Source organism: Macrobrachium nipponense, chromosome 12 (assembly GCF_015104395.2).
Source record: "Macrobrachium nipponense isolate FS-2020 chromosome 12, ASM1510439v2, whole genome shotgun sequence".
Lineage (NCBI taxonomy): Eukaryota > Metazoa > Arthropoda > Malacostraca > Decapoda > Palaemonidae > Macrobrachium > Macrobrachium nipponense.
In genome coordinates this window covers 18,272,336-18,278,910 of record NC_087205.1, presented here as the reverse complement: position 1 = coordinate 18,278,910, position 6,575 = coordinate 18,272,336, and positions in this window count along the sequence as shown.

The window sequence follows — 6,575 nt, the reverse complement described above, 5'->3', positions numbered from 1 at the left end:
TCCCTATTTTCTCTGTTGTCTGCTGTCATACAGAATTTCTGTGTGTGTGTGTGTGTGTGGGCGTGTGTATGTGCGACCGGGGCGTGTTTGTGAGAGAGAAAATTTGTTAGAGCAAAATAGAAAAGGTGCATGCAAAGTAAACGTAATTTCGTTTCGCACCGCCCATCGTTTGTTTATTGAATGGTACTGTAGTGAACCCGAATTGTGTTTTGACTGTAGAGGGAGGGGGGCCAAAACTGTGTTCGGGGATGGGGGAGGGGAGGAGGTGGAATCTCTCTCTCTCTCTCTCTCTCTCTCTCTCTCTCTCTCTCTCTCTCTCTCTCTCCTGCGTTGAGCATTGAAGTACGACAACAAAAGTGAATTGTTCCCAACTGCATCATGTTCTTTTTCAGAAGTGGCAGAGCGAATTTCGACTCTTATTTATTGCAACTGGGAAACGTTTCGTTTAGTTATTATTATTTTTTCCTCCCATTCAGGCCTTTTGTTTCTTTCATTGCCATGATGTTTTAGCTGTGATGGAATTCTTTTTCAAGTTTTTGTGGCTGGTTTTCTTGCTTTTTCCAACTTTCTCGTTTCTTATTGATATTAGAAATAAAACTATTTTTTGGAAATGCAGCATGGAACGCGCAAAAGAGGAACAAAAGAATATATATAATAATTCAGTTAGGAAAGGAATTACACTTGTTTTCATTGAAGAAAAAACAGGGTCTAATCTCCGCTTGAATTATGCTGTAAGGTAAAATATGCGTATATATTTAGATTTTTCACAACAGGTTCCATTTTTTCAGTAGTGACGTATACACTTGGATGTGCTTTCATGTGTGTAAATACTATATATATATATATAATATATATATATATATATATATATATATATATATATAGAATATATTATATATAAGAGGTAGAGAGAGAAGAGAGAGAGAGAGAGAGAGAGAGAGAGAGAGAGAGAGAGAGAGAGAGAGTTATCTCTTTCTTCCTCGGCTGATTGCAGATTAATCCCTGCGCCGAGAAAGACAAACCTCCAAATCGAGTACTTGATCTCTCAGCAGAGCTGCCACGTCGTGCATTGTTGAAGGAGGCGTTAAGCCCCTCTGTCTCATGCTTGTGCCTTTGTCTCTCTCTCTCTCTCTCTCTCTCTCTCTCTCTCTCTCTCTCTCTGAGCATAGGACGAGGAGGGCGTGCCCCCGCCCGCGCATCCCAACCCATGTTTTTGCTTGGGAGGTCTTCTTGTTCACACATAATCCAGAGGTCAGCGTACCAAGGAGGGCCACAGAGAGGGACGCTTCCCGTTGGTCCATTACAAATGCCTAAGTCATAGTAAATTGTATCAGATGCTGCAGATGGGGGGTTAGGGTAGGGGAAAGGGACGTCTCAGTGAGGGGAGGAGGTGTGATTTGAGGTGGAACTCTGGATGAGAAAATTCCAAAACGTTTTGCAAGAAGAGATTAGGTTACTTATGGATCACGTAAGGAATATATATATTATCTGACGATCTGTAGTTGCTCTTTTTATAAGTATAAGTATATATTATACATATGCATATATATACGTAGGTATAACTGTAATTTTTTTTATTATTAATGTAATTTTTCAGTTATCCATTTTTTTCCTTATAGGCGTGTCTCTGAAGGATGCACCTAGCCGATTTGTATCTATTCTAACTAAACACTAGGTACCAAATAGGCTGCTTGGTGACAAGATGTACGATGTGTTTTGATCTAATATTATTCTGTCGGCACTCTACGCCCGGGAATTGAATCATTGTAGAAAACAAGGCTGATATCTATATATATATGTGTATATATATATATATATATATATATATATATATATAATATATCATATATACATACAAATACATACATACATACATACATACATACACACACACACACACACACATATATATATATATTATATATATATATATATCTATATATATATATATATATATATAATGGTTGTGTGTATGTGCGTAGGGTACATAAGTAACAAATGTAATTATTTTATGCTTTTAACCTTTGAAGCCTGTACTTGAGTTTTTTTTTTTATAAGAATCACGTGTACCGGTATGCGTTAGGATATAACTGTATCATGTGTTTTATACGATTTTTTATATAGTAAAGGTCTTAGGTGGTGGCCACATTTGATTAAATATTTTTCATATTATGCCGGCAGTAGTTTCGCTCCGTGATGTATCTTTACGATGCAGATAAATTTTGGGGGATTTTTTTTATGATCATTTACATTCAGCGTGCAGATTGTTCAACCTAATTTTGATGAAGCAAACTTGCTTCTTATGTATGTTACCTTCTCCCCACACTGATTTGATGCACTTCAAAAGAGATGTTGTGACACAGGCTTTAATTAATTGGACGAATACCTCATCTCTGCGTTATCTCCACGTCCCATGTGGCACTGCCGAGAGGCTTCTCCTCTGGCACTCGTAAAATGTCTCCCTGATGAGGGCGGAGAGATGATGGCTCCCTTCGCTTGTTTTATTTCAGTTCTGTTTCGTTGCGAATGATGCAGGTGACTGATGTGTTTAGCAGATAGCTTGAACCGCATGATAAACAGAAAATGTTCCTTTTGAGTTTTCTGTGAAAGAAAACTCTGGTGGTGGTTATTTGTCTGTCAGTCCGGCCTTGATCTGCCCGGCCTTTGATCCTAAAGACTACCGAGGCTAGAGGGCTGCAAAATTGGTATGTTGATCATCCACCCTCCAGTCATCGAACATACAAATTGCAGCCCTCTAGCCTCAGTAGTTTGTATTTCACTTAAGGTTAAAGTTAGCCATGCACGTACGTCATGGACCACTTTAGGTGCCAACGACGCAAGCCACCACCGGGCCGTGACTGAAAGTTTCATGGGCTTCGGTCCATTTTTCAGTGTGTTTTTGTATTCACCGGTTATATAAAGATTATTTTCGATACATGCACTTAATCATGCTGTTCAATATTTTCTTTCATTTGAGAGCATAAACGAAAACTTATACTAATGAACAGGTAGGACAGTAATATAAGAATAATGTCGAAAATCATTTATATCTACTTTAACGATATAGAGAATTAATTATAAAGTCCCCCGTTTGATTTTTAGTGATTTTCAGTTTTTTCTGTCATTTAGGGATATTTTTGCTTCAAGATAAAAATGAGGGAATCCTTTAAAATCTGTATGTCAATGGAAATTTTTTTAGGCTTCTGGAACGGCATGGAAAATTGATGTTTTTTAATTTACAATTAGAAATGTCAATTGGTCGTTTGCACTGATTTCTGGACGAGCCAAAAAAGTTTCGGTAATTATACAGTGTTTTATGGTTTTTATATTTCATTTTATTTTTAGGATGTTTCTTTGTATTTCAGCGCTTATTGTGTAATGAAGGTATCGTGATAAATCTTAATGACCTTTGGCCCATGTACATTTTCAGTTTGTTTGAAAATTTGTGCATGTCATTCTTTAGGGTGTTTTAAGCATGTAAACTGGTTATAAACAGTAAGACAGTGCGTTTAAAATTGGGATGCTTTTTTCATAAGAATTTATTCGAATTATTTACGTTCACACTAAATTATATAATTATGTCTTAGGTGTTCAAGTAAAGTTGAATATTTTAACGCAGAATTCTCTCCTTTTTTTTGAGTTGGAAAGGAATGGAATAGGTCTCTCTCTCTCTCTCTCTCTCTCTCTCTCTCTCTCTCTCTCTCTCTCTCTCGAACAGATTCTAATCGTAAAGACAATATTATATTCTAAATGAAGAGCAAGGTATAGACATCGGACATCCAGGACGAGAAAATAAAAAAATCAATAAAACACCGACCTGTTTTTGCGGTGTTGACTTGAGGTTAAAACGCAAAATTACTCGTTGGGTAGTTGAATGCAGTCGCAGTTTGCTAATCGTCGTTATTCTCATTCTCCTCCCCGAGTTTTATGGGTCAGCGAGATTTAACCTCGGGATTAATCGAGTGGGAGATAATGCTGGGATTGCGGATAATGTGTGTAAATATTTACTTAGGCAGTGGTCATTAACCGTCAAAAGAAGCGGTCGTTTCGTTTCGCGTCGTGTAGAAAGTCTGCGCGTTTGAGTGGACCCTCGCTCGTGTGCCAGAGATCTTGCGCATGCGCTCATTCATGTAGAAATGTGTAAATATGTATGACTGCATGTATTTCATAACATTTATTAAACACCACACACAGGACATATAAACAAATAGTCATTTAAAATGTGTATCATTTTCCATACGTTAAGTTTTGGATTTTTTTTTTTTTTTTTTTTTTTTTTTTTTTTTTTTTTGGGGGGGGTAATAAATTTCAATGCTTGTGTTTTGTTATCCCACGAGCAGCCTATTCAGTAGAAACTTGCTGGGTTTAGTTTTTAGCCTTATCATGTGTGCGTGTGTATGTGTGTGTGTGTGTGTATGTGTGTGTGTGTGTGCATTGTGTGTCTGTCATTATGAAATACAACAGCGCAACATCTCTGTAAATTTTTGTAACTAAACTTGATTGCTGCAATTAGTGAACTAAGGTTTACCGTTTCTGAATGCAAGAAACAAAATAACACTTCCTGTGTAGGTTTTTTGAAGTGTATGTATAAGAATTTGCAATTTTATATGTCAAAAGACTGAACAAGTGGGGACTTCTGGTCTCCTGAATCATCATTGTTATAATTATCACTATCTTGCAGTTTTATCGAACTGGTGATATAAGATGTACATTATGGTGCTCTGCAATTTCTTGTTTCAAGATTTTGTATTAATGAACTATCTTTGTTAGAATGAGGAATAATATGTGGATAAGTATATCGTTACCAATTAATTAATTTTTTTGTTTATTAGCAGAAATCTGCAAAAAAAAAACTTAAGCATGAGAGACAATAATTAATTAACCAGTGCTGTAATATTTTCTTTACGGTACGTTTTAAACCACTGTCTTTCTCTTTTTGTTAATAAAAAGAATAAAAGAAAAAAAAAACTAAAATGGCGTGGCGGGTCGAAGAGAAGAAACCTGTTCGTCTCTAAAAATAATTTAAAAGTGAATTCAGGTCCCCGACTTTTCTAGTGATTACCGGTCTTGTTTAGGGAGTGATTAGGTGATATTGTGGTGGCTGTCTTGTTCAACATGCAGTTGCCAATCAAACGATCATTAGCTTGATTTTGGCGTGTGTTTGTTTGTGCATTTGTGTGTGTATCTGTATGCCAGAACCAGTTTGTTTGTTTGTACTTTTTTTGTGTATGTATGCTTGAACAAGTTTGTTTGTTTGTGTATCTGTATGTCTGAACTAGTGTATTTGTTTATAAGTTGGTGTTTGTTTGTGCATTTGTGTGTATTGAATGTCTAAACAATCGTATTTTTATTTGGTTTTTGGTATGTGTATGTAAATGCTTGGTTTGTATGTAAATTCTACTCCTGGCTTGCCTTTCCTTTATTTGTTTGCGCGTGTATGTTTGTCCGGACCCCTGCGCGCATGCGCGCCTGCGTTTTCGTTTGGATAATGAAAAAGGAAGATAGATGAGTTTCCTGCCACCTTCGATAGAGCGAGGGATATGGAGAGGTTGCGTCAGGTGTGCCAGATGAAGTGAGGAGTTTGCTCTTTATTTGTTAGTTTTTATTTAATTCTTTTTTATTATTATTATCAGTGGAGAAATCGCTGACGTTGAGCTGATTCCAAAGTGGGACTTTTTTTGTGATTAAGGCTTGATAAACTCGGTTGGGGTTCTATCGCTGGTGATCAATTTTAGTTTGACGTGGTTGGTCCTATTTCCAGAGCTGACAGTACTATTTATTGATATCTCTCTCTCTCTCTCTCTCCTCTTCTCTCTCTCTCTCTCTCTCTCTCTCTCTCACTTATACCAAATGCTTGCAAAATTACAGATATATAAATCGAAACTTAATTTGCCGTGTTTTAATTTTTAGAAATCCCCCATCGTCAATCTGTGTGTGTGTGTGTGTGTGTGTGTGTGTGTGTGTGTGTGTGTGTCTCACCTGAAGTAAAGCACATTTACATCTGAGAAGCGAACCATATCATAAATCATTTAACGTTACAATTATCTCTCTCTCTCTCTCTCTCTCTCTCTCTCTCTCTCTCTCTCTCTCTCTCTCTCTCTCTCTGCTCTCTCTCTCCGAAAGGTTGCTCTAAAACTATATGCATATGTAAACCGGGCCGTTACATAACTCACCCGAAATCCGGGGAACCCGCAATTTCGGATATTTTTTCACTACTAAGGTTCGCTTCCTGTCAGCTCCACCCCTTCGTCCTGTTCCTCTTTTGCACCAAAGCATGTCTTCATTAGGGGCGAGTTGTGTTGCCCTAATTGCACTTAATATCGTCTAATGCTCATGCATGAGTACAGGTTTTAATTTGCGTTTCTCTCTCTCTCTCTCTCTCTCTCTCTCTCTCTCTCTCTCTCTCTCCCTTTTTTTTTGTAAATAAGTGTGTTTGTTACTTTCTCGTGGTTTAAATATGGCATTAAGACGCTGATATTTTATTTTATATATTTTTATTGCTTATATTTATGACTTTTTATTTTATCTTGTGACTAACAAGAAAAGATCATGATTATGTGATTATTTTCATGGCT